This window comes from Carettochelys insculpta, chromosome 9 (genome assembly GCF_033958435.1).
Source record: "Carettochelys insculpta isolate YL-2023 chromosome 9, ASM3395843v1, whole genome shotgun sequence".
NCBI lineage: Eukaryota > Metazoa > Chordata > Testudines > Carettochelyidae > Carettochelys > Carettochelys insculpta.
Genome location: NC_134145.1, coordinates 36,794,179 through 36,807,809, shown reverse-complemented (window position 1 = coordinate 36,807,809; position 13,631 = coordinate 36,794,179). Strand labels below are relative to the sequence as shown.

Here is a 13,631-nt window from a genome sequence, read left to right as displayed (position 1 = left end):
GAAAGCAAATGCAAACTGTGATTGTGATCGAAGCTTACACAGCATTGTAGCAAATGGATTGACAGATGGCAACGACTTTGTATAATGCTGTGCAAGCTTAACAGAAAGCTGTCAAAATGCACAGCGCCATCTGAGGATCTCATATGTCTGGAGGAATCAACTTTTTAGTAATTCGTTGCTGTGGGTAGAAATGGGTGTAACAAGTTGGGGTTTTTTCCCCCTAAAGTATCTCAGCTCCCATCCCTCACACACACACTTTCAGAACTCCTTCCATGCCCCTTCCTACATGGTCTCAGGTGCCAGTTTCAGAACCACTGGATTAAATATGTATATGTTATAGGTGTATAATAACAAACATGGCTTTGGTGCATTGAACCTCGATTTATTTTTTAAATAAATAAGTGTGAATCTTCTCTGCACCTCAGAGTTCCACCAAGGTTTCTGGTCTTCTATGGCTTCTTTCAAAACATTCAGAATATGCTGAAATTTGGGTAATACTGGGAAAGCACATCCATATTACAAATAACTTCTGAACAGCACAGAAAATACAAATTAAGTATTGTTACTGTTGTTACCTGGGGAAGATACCATTATTTGTAGAGTGAAGTGTACCAATGCTTGACAAAATATGAATACATACACACACTCAATAAGAAGAGATCCCAGTCCAGCTCAGACAAATCTGATAATAGAGCCACAAATATCAATCAGTAACTAAATACGTCACTAAACCCTAATTCAAGGAGGAAAAACAATGCACAGAAAGTGGGGTTTAATGGGTTAAAACTTAAGCAACTAGGTGACTAAGCATTTCTCCTCTGTGCTGTAGAGACCATACGGAGCTGTGATCTGCTCTTCCCTCCCCGGCTTTAATGCTAGAACAGGCAAAGTGAGAAAGCTATAGTCTTAGGCACAGATAGAAGACCAGAGGCCTTGGCCTTTGTGTGGAAATGCAAACAATACAAAAGTTTTTAGTGTGAGGAATTCTTTGGAACAAAGAGAAAAGATGATGCTTTCCCAGAAAAAAGGGTGTGAACAACTGAGGACGTAGCAGTGCAATTCCTTTGTCTCCAGACACCCTCCCCTCTCAGCTTCAGCCTGATGTGGTTGTTTCACTGTGAGGTGTCTTCCCAAAAATACTGTATGGCAGAAAACTTGTTTTCACTCTCAGAATAAATTTTTCTCATATTTATTCTGAAGAAGTGTTTGTAATCAGTATCTTTAGACCCCAGGCCAACACTTCATGTTAAACACTCTAAGCTCTGGGGTGTGAGTGCATTTGTTTTGACAGCTCTGCGACCCCTGGGGGGGAGCATCTTCTCCCCCTCTTCTTATTCCCTTTTCGACTTCTCATGAAAACATGCATCCCCCAATCCATCTCTTATAGCCAGGGTGTGCCCATTGAAGGCCATTTTTTTCATTCCCTAAGAGGCTCCATATATGGGAATATACTGAGCATTTTAAAGGGAGTCTGTAAAGTTGTGGCCTGAGAATTTAGGATTTTAAATCAAACAGACTTGATATTAGAGTGCTTCAGTTACCCTTTGCAGGTTTTGAGGCAGCTTATTCGACCTTACAGTCTCACCAGGAAGCTAATGGGAAAGCCTTGCAGCAGTCTTTACAGGAAAGTTTCCAAATGTCAAGTGTCATCTTTCCAGCTGCTAGATGAATGGGTAGCCATGAGGCATTTATTTGGATGTACAGTCCCTGTAAACTCTGGCTGCTGTGGTGGGGAAGACTATAATTTGGCACTTACTTTACCAGTATTTGTGCCAGTTGCAATCTTCGTAACAGGATGAAGGATTTCATTTTTAGGGCAGTTGTGATTTAGAGTGAGATCTCAATATTCTAGCATTTATACAACTAACTCATGACTCTCTCACTGTTTACACCTACATACCTATTTAAGTATTCCTTGGTGTTGAACTAACTGTTGAATCATCCCTAGCTTTTGATGAAAATATCTCATGAAATAGACTGTCTTTCTCTCAACTAAAGGATTGACTGTTTCTTCAGAGTCCTAGTGTTTGATTTAATAAAAAAGGTCATTTTATGTTTCAGCTGTTTCACATGCACTTGTGTTTATTTGTATATATAAAAATAATAGCCTGTTTCCCCAGCCATTGACTATACTAGCCCTAGTAAAAATATAAATAGCATACAGCCTGGCAGCATCAAAAGACCATTCCAAAATAATCCAAACAATTCTAGATCACAATAAGTGAAATTAAAAACCAGCATCCCAGAGTTAATTGCTTGTCATTTCCTTTGAACAGCACAGTCCCCGCATCTCAACCTAGTTCAGGCAAAAGGCTGAGCAAACAGATGGGCCTTACATGCGCCTCGAAGCTCATATCATTCAAACTTTGGCAAGTATTCAAGAGAAGTGTGAGTTCCAGAGTCAAGGGCTCTCCAAAGGGAATACCTTATGTTCAAAATGGGGAATTATTTACAGAAGCATCTTGGCTGATCTCACAATGGACATTCTCCACCAGTAACACACCAAACATTCCTTGCTTCTGAGCATCCTTCCACCAGCTTGCAGAGCACGGGCTTGGCTGCACTCTGTATCTTTATGGGCTCTGTAAACAAGACTAGCTAAAACCCAACTGCAGATGGAAATATTTTTTTCCTTCCTGTTCCATTACAACTTTCCTATACATTCTAAGCAGTGTCGGTATCATTCAAAGATAGGGGAGCATGAAGGTCCAGGCATCTGCAGCCCAATTTACCAGGCTGCTCACTGCTCCGACTTTTCACTTGAATCTAAATTGTATTGGCTGTGCAACAAACATTTTGCTAATTTATTTAGGGGTTACCTAAACTTAGAGTGTTGTAGCAAGTTAATGAGGATGCTACCCTACCCCAATAGGAGAGCTTCTGCGAACAATATAGGTACTTTCCCTTCCAAAGAGGCAACAGCTCTGTCAACAGTAGAAACCCCGACATCAGCATAGCACTGTCTACCCCAGGAGTTAGGTTTGTATAACTGTTGGTCAGGGGAGTGGCGTTTTCACAACCTTCAGCAATGTAGTTATACTGATATATGTTTGTAGTGTAGACCAGGACTTAGTCTGGATAAGATCATGGTTCACCACTTTGTCCAACTTACAGCGTAGCAGCATTGGCTGCTGTTTTCTATACAACCACCATTCTGATCCTTGAGGCAGAAGACATGATATTTTTGCAAGGCACAGGCTATGTCTACACTAGCCAAAAACTTCGAAATGGCCACGCAAATGGCCATTTCGAAGTTTACTAATGAAGGGCTGAAATACATATTCAGCGCCTCATTAGCATGCGGGCGGCTGTGGCACTTCGAAATTGACACGGCTCACTGTCACGCAGGTCGTCCAGATGGGGCTCCTTTTCGAAAGGACCCCGCCTACTTCAAAGTCCCCTTATTCCCATCTGCTCATAGGAATAAGGGGACTTCGAAGTAGCCGGGATCCTTTCGAAAAGGAGCCCTGTCTGGACAAGCTGCGCAGCAGCAAGCCGCATCAATTTCGAAGTGCTGCGGCCGCCCGCATGCTAATGAGACACTGAATATGTATTTCAGCGCTTCATTAGTAAACTTTGAAATGGCCATTTGCGTGGCCATTTCGAAGTTTTTGGCTAGTGTAGGCATGGCCACAAGGAACAGGAATGCAGAGCTGATTTGTTGTTTTGCATTACTGTGTGCCTCATTCTTGCCCTTAGTGCCCCGTGAAGATCCCCGCTCTTATGGTCTTCTCTTCTGCTTTGCTTGGCCAGTTGCACCTGCCCTGAGACAGCATTTGTCATCTGCTCACACTCCCATTTCTCAGTCTAATCCATGCAGCCCCTTGCACATGGAATGCTCTACTCTGTTTGCATAGTCACCATCCTCTTCCAGTTTAAATCCCTCCTAAAGATTCTCTCTGGCATTGCTCACAATGAGTGTATAATTACTAAGAAGTATTTTCAAATCTGTGTTTTCCTGCCTCTTGAGTCCTCTGTCTACCTATTAGAGCAAACTGTGAACTACTTTGTGCACTTAATAAATAATAGTGGGCCAGATCCTCAGCTGATGTAAATTGCAGTTCCTTGAGGATCTGGCCCAATGCCAAACTTAAAACAGACCTCCCTCCACTTTCCCGTACCAGAAATCAATAATGTAAATTTTACATCAGGTGAGCCTGGACTTTAATTCTTGTATGAAGACTGGCCATTTCCTCAGGCTTGTTTTTGAAGCTGCTGGCTGAGCAGGCTGCTTTCTATTCAGGACTAATGAGAGAACAATTAAAAGCACCCTATGTTTAATGTGAGCCGAACCATTGGAAACCACTGCCCTAGTGATGAAAATGTCACTGCCCAAAGACTAAATGGAATGCAAAGAAAGTAGCTGGGGACTTTTTGATTTTAGCTGCATATCTGCCTGTGTTTTGAGAGTCAGAACCAACAAGGAAGCAGGCAGAAAGAAGCCAAAGGGCAGCAAGACAGTTAGAAAAGCACTGGGACTGTGGCCCTGACACCGTTCAGTGGTGCTGCCTGGAAAGAAGCTTGGCTGGTGAGTGAAAAAAGGCTGCCATTGATTCTTGCTGAATATAGGAAAGTAAGGCTTTGTGCATACTTTGTAAATAAATAAGATTGCTCTGATGCATTTAGTACCTGACTCCATCATCAGTTTTGCCTCCTAGAGGCAATAACCCCCACAACCTAAAGTACTGGGTAACCAGTTGAGTCAAAAGGAGTGACAGTATGATGTTAATACATATCTGTGAGGTATAGGACTTCTCCTATTGTGCTTTGACAATATGTAATTTTAAAATGAATATGTCCATATTTACAAAGCCTATTCAACTTCCTTAAAGGATACAGAGGCAGGGGATAATATGCTGCAATTCAATACAATTTTAATTTGAATAGTGTCTTTCATACAAAATGCTTTGGTGACTGACTGTAAATAATACCATTAGAGTTAAATAATGAAAAATAGAAAAGAGAGTGAATACAGGAAAGAAAGAATAGACTCGTTTTCAGATCAGATTTAAATGAAACAATCAATGAGGTGGAAACATGCAAGAAAACTGTCCCAGGTTGCAGAGGAGAATGTTCTCTGTAAATGAATGATGTTGAGGCAACTTAGCATTTTTTTGTGCTCTCTGAGTTGAAGACGTGTAAACATACACAATATACAATAATGTTGTGAGATAGGTGGTCAAGTAGTTATTCACAGCTAGGGATAAAGAGACAGAAAGGAGAAATTATTTGCTCTAGGCCCCACAGTGAATCCATGGCCATTTTAAAACTCAGGGGGCTTGTTTACACTACCTCCCTGCTTCAAAGGGAGGATGGTAAGTAGGGTGTTGGGAGTTTATTAATGAAGTGCTGCAGTCCTCAGGCTGAAATGTGGTCACATTACACATGTGAACAATTTTGAATAATCAAAAGTAAATAAATAACTGCAGTCTGCTTGAAGAAAGGGAAAAAAGCACAGATTTATTACGTACCACCTTTTCCTCAAAATGGAAGGTTACATCATAATATAGCCCCGGATAATGTTAAATGTTTTTAATTCTTCATTTGGCTCTTCCCATACCACCATATCCAGTTAACGCCTTTGTTTTCTGTCCTCCTGGTACTATGAATGGTGCACATGTTAAGCTGTGGTGGCTAACCCGTAGCTTGCAAGCCAGATGTAGCTCTTTACCATTAAAGCATGGCTTGTGGAGCCCCCCCATGTATCCACACATCCAGCTACCAGACTGACAGGTGGGAAACATGAGTCATCTGCCTTGCCAGCAGGAAAGTGCGTTAGGAGCTTCTGCCTCACTGGGGGCAGGTGGACCGCACCTGCCAGGGCTTGGAGTTTCAGCAGTGAGGGGATGGGATGGGCTGAAGTCCAAGGGTCTGCTCCAACTCTCGAACTCTGAAGATTATCATATGGGGCTTAGAGGGACAGTAAGTTTTGCCAGCCCTGTGCTAAGCTCCTGTTCTTTCCTTTGTACTAATAATGTGCCAGCTGAGAATGAACATTCTGCCCAGTAAAGCTACTCTGAGAACAAAGGCCACCTGACGGCTTGATTATGGTAATTAATTTTGTCTCTCCTGACCAACACCAGATAACAGCCTGTGACCTTGGGGTGAAAGATTTTGCATCTTATTACCAAATCTCTGAAATACCCAGATATTTTGTTATTAATAATGCAAAGAAAGGAAAAATAACAGCTGGTTACTCAGTTATTCAAATAATACATCACAACTGTGCCTTGAAGTCATGCCCACTGGAGGTGATGAAATTCTGAAGTTCCCCAGCTGGTGCTCTGTTAAGTACTGTGCCTCTGACAGGCATGTTGTTTCTCAGGGTATGTCTACCCTCCAATTAAAACCCCCTTGCTAGCCCATGCCAGCTGAATAGGTCTTGAAAAGCTTGGGCTATGGGCCTGTTTGATTGCATTATAGATGTCTGGGCTCAGGCTGGCACATGAGCTCTTGGACTGTAGGGGTTGGGAAAGTCCCAGAGCTGGAGCTGCAGCCCAAGCCAAATTGCCTGCACTGCAGTTAAACAGCCCCTGAACTGGAGCCCTGCAAGACCACATCAGCCCCATGTTTTCTGTTGGCGAAGCTTCATTAGCTTAACACCAGCCATGGCTCAGGCCCAAATTGTGGAACACCTGCTGCAGCTGCGTTTTAACCCCACCTGGGACAAAAATGCAACAGGCTGGATGATTTAAATCCAGCTTGTTAAATTTAGGAAGAAGGGAGTATGTTTTGCAGTTTTGCATTACAACTTCCTTCAATTAAAGCCAATGAGAAGCCTATAATAGTTCTCGTCCCCTCCCTAGCCCTTTAGCAGCATGCAAAGAGAAAAATGGAGTAAACAGGCTCCTTTAAAAGCAACTTAAACAGCAGAAACTCCAGGGTGAGCTGGTTTTACAGAGTGCTTGTTGTATCATCCCTCTCCGTGCCTAGGTGATGCATATGCACACACACTCTATATACATGCATAATCTAAACAAAAAGCAGTCAAGTAGCACTTTAAAGACGAGCAAAATGATTCATAAGGTGAGCTTTCGTGGGACAGACCCACTTCTTCAGACCACAGGCAGACCAGAACAGACTCAATATTTAAGGCACAGAGAACCAAAAACAGTGATCAAGGAGGACAAATCAGAAAAAAATGATCAAGGTGAGCCAATCAGAGAGTGGAGAGGTGGGGGAGGGGGAAGGTCAAGAACTAGATTAAGCCAAGTATGCAGGCAAGCCCCTATAGTGACTCAGAAAATTCCCATCCCGGTTCAAACAACCTGTTAATGTGCCAAATTTGAATATAAAAGCCAGCTCCTCTGTTTCTCTTTGAATAGTGATGCGAAAATTGTTTCAGCAACACGCATACCCTTAAGTCATTAACAGAATGCCCCATTCCATAAAATGTTGACTAACTGGTTTGTGGATCTGGAATGTTTTGATGTCTGTTTTGTGCCCATTAAACGTTTGTCTAAGGGAGTTAGAAGTCTGTCCAATATAAAAAGCATGTGGGCATTGTTGGCACATGATGACATATATGATGTTAGTAGAGGAGCATGAGAAAGTGCCCGTGATTCTGTGAGTAACCTGGTTAGGTCCAGTGATGGTATTTCCAGAGAAGATATGCGGACAAAGCTGGCAGCGGGCTTTGTTGCAAGGAAAGGTTCCAGAACTGGTATTCCTGGGGTATAGACTGTGGCTGTTTGGGAGGATCCACATAAGGTTGGGAGGTTGTCTGTGGGAGAGAACAGGCATGTCACCCAGGGCCTTCTGGAGTGTGGCATCCTGATTAAGGATAGGTTGTAGGTCTTTAATAATTTGTTGCAGTGGTTTGAGTTGGGGGCTGTAGGTGATGACCAGTGGTGTGCTGTTCTTGGCTTTTCTGGGCTGATCTTGGAACAGCTGGTCTCTGGGTATTTGTCTGGCCCTGTCGATTTATTTTTTTACTTCTCCTGGTGGGTAATTCAGGTTTATGAATATTTGGTAAAGATCTTGTAGTTTTTGGTCTCTGTCAGTTGGATCAGAGCAAATGCGATTGTATCTAAGAGCTTGACTTTAAACAATGGATCTAGTTATGTGTGCAGGATGGAAGCTAGAAAGGTGTAGGTAAGTATAGCAATAAGCAGGTTTTCGGTACAGTGTGGTACTGATCAGGCTATCCTTGATTAGTACTGTAGTGTCCAGGAAATGTATCTCTTGCATGGAGTAATCGAGGCATAAGTTGATGGTGGGGTGCAGATTGTTAAAGTCTCTGTGGAATTCTTCTAGAGTCTCTATACCATGGGTCCAAATCATAAAGATGTCATCAATGTATCCTAAGTAGAGGAGGGGTAATAGGGGACGAAAGCTGAGGAATCATTGTTCCAAGTCAGCCATAATTATATAAGCATATCGTGGGGCCATGCGGGTGCCCATAGCAGTCCCGCTAATCTGGAGGTGTAAATTGTCCCCAAATTGAAAATAATTGTGGGTGAGAACAAAGTTACAGAGGTGAGACATCAGACTGGCTGTGGTGACATCAGGGATGGTATTCGTGATTGCTTGTAATCTGTCTTAATGTGGAATATTAGTGTACAGAGCCTCTACATCCATTGTGGCAAGGATGGCATTATCAGGAACTTTTCCAATGGTTTGTAATTTCCTCAGGAAGTTGGTGGTATCTCGGAGATAGCTGAGAGTGTTGGTGGCATAGGGTTTGAGGAGGGGATTCAAAGAGAAACGGCAGAGCTGGCTTTTATTTTCAAATTCGGCACATTAACATGTGGTTTGAACCAGGATGGGAAATTTCTGAGTCATTTGTCTGCATACTTGGCTTAATCTAATTCTTGACCTTCCCCTCGCACCGCTCCACTCTCTGATTTGCTCACCTTGATCATTTTTTTTCTGATTTGTCCTCCTTGATCACTGTTTTTGGTTCTCTGTGCCTTAAATATTGAGTCTGTTCTGGTCTGGCTATGGTCTGAAGAAGTGGGTCTGTCCCACGAAAGCTCACCTAATAAATTGTTTTACTAGTCTTTAAAGTGCTACTTGACTGCTTTTTGTTTTGTTAGTATATAGACTGGCACGGCTCCCTCTCTGTTACTATTCAACATACAAGGCACTACATTTAGCTGTTTGGAATGGAGATCCATCAACTACGTGGAAAAACTCACCCAGATCCAGACAGACATTGTCTTTCTCTCCAAATGCAAGAAAATGGACACTGTACCCGAGGGACTGACAGTGAAAAACCCATTACAATCAGCGTACTACACTGACTTGAGCGAGCATCTATGCAACACGCTCTCTAAGAAACTGAGTAACCGCTTGATCTAAATCCTTTCCAATAAACAAAAGATGATCAAAAATGAACTCTCTGAACTTGAAATTATCATCAACAAACAGGCATCCACGCAAGAGCCCACAGTACGAGGCTTTACCAGTGCTAGACAAGAAATTCATAAAACACACTTCCACTTCCTACAAAAAAGTAAAGAGAATAAATTTTCTACATTACTTAATTCCTCAGGATTCTTCAACCACATTAACAACAGCTCCACTAACAACATTGTTAACCTTTCCAGCTACCAACTCAGCCCAGCAGAGGAGTCTCTCTTATCCTGGGGTCTTTCTTTCTGCCCTACTTCCTCCACGATCTTCATACAATTCTGTGGTGACCTTGAAGCCTTCTTTCGCCACCTCCATCTAAAGGAATTTTTCCAGCACACCTATGAACAACAGTCTGACTCTCTCGACCCCCCCACCAACAAAACAAGAAGAACTCTGTGTGGACTCCCCTTGAGGGTCGTAGTGAAAGTCTGGATTTCTATGTACAATGCTTCCGCAACCGTGCTCAGGCGGACATTATATACAAACAATGCCGAATGAGACACAATCTCAACTATGCTGAACACTATGCTGTCCACAGTCTCAAAAATAAACCAGACATTATAATCAAACCAGCTGACAAAGGGGGTGCTGTTGTCATTATGAATAAGTCAGACTATGAACAGGAGGCAGCCAGTCAACTCTCCAACACCACATTTTACAGACCTCTCTCTGCTGATCCCACTTTGGAATTCCAAAGGAAATTACAACAACTACTTAAGGAACTCCCTGCTGCTACTCGGGACCTCATTCACTCAGACACACCATCTGAGCCCCAGCCTGGATTATTCTATTTACTTCCCAAAATCCACAACCTGGAAACCCTGGACACCCTATCATATCATACCTATTGGCACCCTTACTACCGGACTATCCAGTTATGTGGACTCCCTCCCCAATCCTATGCCACCAACACTCCCAGCTATCTCCGAAATACCACCGACTTCCTGAGGAAATTACAAACCATTGGAAAAGTTCCTGATAATGCCATCCTTGCCGCAATGGATGTAGAGGCTCTGTACACTAATATTGCATATAAAGATGGATTACAAGCAATCAGGAATACCGTCTCTGATGTCACCACAGGTAATCTAATGTCTCACCTCTGTAACTTTGTTCTCACCCCCAATTATTTCCAATTTGGGGATAATTTATATCTCCAGATTAGTGGGACTGATATGGGCACCCGCATGGCCCCACAATGTGCTAATATATTTATGGCTGACTTGGAACAATGATTACTCATCTTTTGTCCCCTATTACCCCTCCTCTACTTAAGATACATTGACGACATCTTTATGATTTGGACCCATGGTATAGAGACTCTAGAAGAATTCCACAGAGACTTTAACAATCTGCACCCCACCATCAACTTATGCCTCGATTACTCCATGCAAGAGATACATTTCCTGGACACTACAGTACTAATCAAGGATAGCCTGATCAGTACCACACTGTACCGAAAACCTGCTTATTGCTATACTTACCTACACCTTTCTAGCTTCCATCCTGCACACATAACTAGATCCATTGTTTAAAGTCAAGCTCTTAGATACAATCGCATTTGCTCTGATCCAACTGACAGAGACCAAAAACTACAAGATCTTTACCAAATATTCATAAACCTGAATTACCCACCAGGAGAAGTAAAAAAATAAATTGAAAGGGCCAGACAAATACCCAGAGACCAGCTGTTCCAAGATCAGCCCAGAAAAGCCAAGAACAGCACACCACTGGTCATCACCTACAGCCCCCAATTCAAACCACTGCAACAAATTATTAAAGACCTACAACCTATCCTTAATCAGGATGCCACACTCCAGAAGGCCCTGGGTGACATGCCTGTTCTCTCCTACAGACAACCTCCCAACCTTATGAGGATCCTCCCAAACAGCCACAGTCTATACCCCAGGATTACCAGTTCTGGAACCTTTCCTTGCAACAAAGGCCGCTGCCAGCTTTGTCCACATATCTTCTCTGGAAATACCATCACTGGACCTAACCAGGTTACTCACAGAATCACGGGCACTTTCTCATGCTCCTCTACTAACATCATATATGCCATCGTGTGCCAACAATGCCCAGATGCTTTGTATATTGGACAGATTCCTAACTCCCTTAGACAAAGGGTTGATGGGCACAAAACAGACATCAAAACACTCCAGATCCACAAACCAGTTAGTCAACATTTTAATGGAATGGGGCATTCTGTTAATGACTTAAGGGTATGCGTGTTGCTGAAACAATTTTCGCATCACTATTCAAAGAGAAACAGAGGACCAGAGTTTGGCACATTAACAGGTGGTTTGAACTGGGATGGGAATTTTCTGAGTCACTATAGGGACGCGTCTGCATACTTGGGTGAATCTAATTCTTGACCTTCCCCTCCCCCACCTCTCCACTCTCTGATTTGCTCACCTTGATCATTTTTTCTGATTTGTTCTCCTAGATCACTGTTTTTGGTTTTCTGTGCCTTAAATATCGAGTCTGTTCTGGTCTGGCTATGGTCTGAAGAAGTGGGTCTGTCCCACAAAAGCTCACCTAATAAATTATTTTGCTAGTCTTTAAAGCGCTATTTGACTGCTTTTTGTTTTGATAGTTTATAGACTAGCACGGCTTCCTCTCTGTTACTATATGCATATGTGTATGAGTATACACATGTATGTTTCTCAGGGAATTGAGATCCCCTCCTCTTCTCCCCTCTGTCTTTGCTGACTCAAGTTCAAATTTCTAAGGGTATGTCTACACTAAAATTAGACACCCAGGGCTGGCCTGTGCTAGCTGACTCAGGGTTTTAGGACTGAGGTTGAGGAGCTGTTCAACTGCAGTGTAGACATACAGTCTCAGACTGCCACCTGAAATCTCGGACCTTTTCACCTCATAGGATCCTAGAACCTGGTCTGCAGCCCAGCCTAAAGATCATGACTACTGTTACACAGCCCTTTAGCTTCAGCCTCGTGAGCCCAAGTCAGCTGGCACAAGCTAGTCATAGGTTTTTAGCTGCAGTGTAGCTTCCCCCTTTGTGGCACAGACCTTAATTCCATCCATCATCAACTAGATAGGATTCTTCCAGGTGAATATGTCTAATCAAATAGTTTATGGTTTGTAAAAGCACATTGTTTACTTGATAGGCAAGAGCCAGCTATATTAGTGTTGACCGAGTCGATTCTGGGGAATCATATATGTGAAGAGTCCATCTGCAAAAAATCCTTATGGACTTTTTTTTTTTTTTGAGAAATGCTTGCACTCATATATTTCCTCTTCTTTATAAAAATCAAGTTGCTGAGATATCACCTTTAAAACTGTGAGGCACATAACTACAACATTTGTATTGTGCCTGCTCTTCTTTTTTCCAGTTTCTAGATGCTGATCCAGAATTAGGGCCTGATTCTGACACCCTTACAAAACTCCCATAGCATAGTGGTTTTCTCCAGTACTCCTGTTGGATAAGCTTGGTACACACCATAAAAAAGAACGTGTAGGCACCTGGATGAACACTGAGCTGCTGATGGCAGGTTGCTATGTGACACTGCACATGGAACTCTTTTTGATTCCTGGATTCTTCCCTCTTTTAGTGTAACTAAGCAACAGTTGTAATCTTATGATTGATAGTCCCAATACTGAAGCACTTACGTCATGTAAATATAGTGATTCTCTTTCAGTGAGTATGGGTTACAGCATCAAGTCCTGAGAAACCTAACTCCTTCTGAAGTTGACGAGGTATCAACAAATTTTTCTCAATTTTGAAATAATCTATTAATTCTTCTACCCCACAGTATCTGAAAATGTGAGAAAATTAAAAATTAAAATGCAAATAAGGAATAACTGCTTGAACAAGACTTGTGCCAGTTTTGCTTTTTTAAATAGAGATCTATTTTAAAATTGTGTGGAAGCAAGGATTGTTACTTATAAAGCAAAATAAATGTAGGTATAAGTCTGATGCTTCAGCTCTGCAAAGACTTGTTCACATATTTAATTCACTGACTGTGAATTCTCACACTGACTTCAATTAAACTTTAAGGGGCATAAGTCTTTGCAGCATTGCAATCTATAATAGAAAACTCTCTTACTCAGTCCCATGGCTTACCTTTGGTATTCCTTTACTAAATATTAAAATGTCTAGGCTTCCCAAGGCTCAGTTAACCATGTTCTTAGAACATTAACTCAGAGTCTTTGATAAAGTTATTTTATTTAATTGGTTTTGTTTCAGAATAATACACAGAAATAAGATTTCAGCATCAACCCATGTTTCTTTTTAAAATGAAGACATCTGACAT

The 13,631-nt window shown here is 42.1% G+C and overlaps 1 protein-coding gene across 2 annotated transcripts in view; it reads left to right on the top strand.

Annotated features, from left to right (window-relative positions):
* DPYD (dihydropyrimidine dehydrogenase) overlaps nt 1–13,631 on the top strand; it is a 725,075-nt gene that overhangs the window by 419,564 nt on the left and 291,880 nt on the right. The gene's annotated exons all lie outside the window — the stretch shown is intronic.